A 961-nucleotide genomic window follows, 5' to 3' on the forward strand; every position below is an offset into this window, starting at 1 on the left:
TTTTAAAGCCCTTTCTGCGATGTCGCTCAGACGTCCGACTGTGGCATTTCTTTTTAAAGCCCTTTATGTGATGTCGCTCAGACGTCCGACTGTGGCATTTCTTTTTTAAAGCCCTTTCTGCGATGTCGCTCAGACGTCCGACTGTGGCATTTCTTTTAAAGCCCTTTATGTGGTGTCGCTAAGATGCCCGACTGTGGCATCATTTTCCTTATTTTTATTTGTTCACCTTTCGAGGCGTCGCTTCAGACACCCGATCGGTCCTTATTTATGTTCTGTGGAATTTCAGGCGGACTACCGTCGTTTTCCCTTTTTACTTACTCGTTATGCCAGTTTTATTTATTGTGCATTAAGGAATTAATCATGTTGCATCCATGCATGCATTTGTTATATCTTACGTCCGAACTGTCTTGTGAGTACTTTCAAAGTCTTCACTGGCTTGTTGATTTGGCCAGATGCTGACGAAGGCGATGTCATGGATGAAGAGTTCGATAGCGAGCCCGACACTTAGAGGAGTCCCAGTCAGTCTTGTGCGACCCTGGATTTGGCCACTGTTTTATATCCGCTTCCGCTACCAAATAAATTCATCGAGCCTCTCCTCGATGCTCGATGAGATGACAGACGTAGAGTCTTGTATTTCTCTCCCCGCTGTGTTTTTCCACCACCAGCCTATCCTTGAGTCAGTAGTATGTCTCCACACCACTGTGTTCTGTCCGCCATTATGTATGATTATTGGCGTGCTTGTAATAATTTGGTTGAGCAACCGTAGTTCGACCCTGTAATATATTTTATGCTACTGGCTTATTGTATCAAGAATTTGTCTGCCAGTGTGGAGGATTTCTCTCATACTGGACTTAAAAGATTGGCTTTTCAATAAATATTTTTATTGGAAAACCGGTCGTGACAAGCTTGGTACCAGAGCCAGGCTGACTGTAGGAAGCCACTAGGTGCGATCGCTAATTGG

Source organism: Triticum aestivum, chromosome 4B (genome assembly GCF_018294505.1).
Source record: "Triticum aestivum cultivar Chinese Spring chromosome 4B, IWGSC CS RefSeq v2.1, whole genome shotgun sequence".
Classification (NCBI taxonomy): domain Eukaryota; kingdom Viridiplantae; phylum Streptophyta; class Magnoliopsida; order Poales; family Poaceae; genus Triticum; species Triticum aestivum.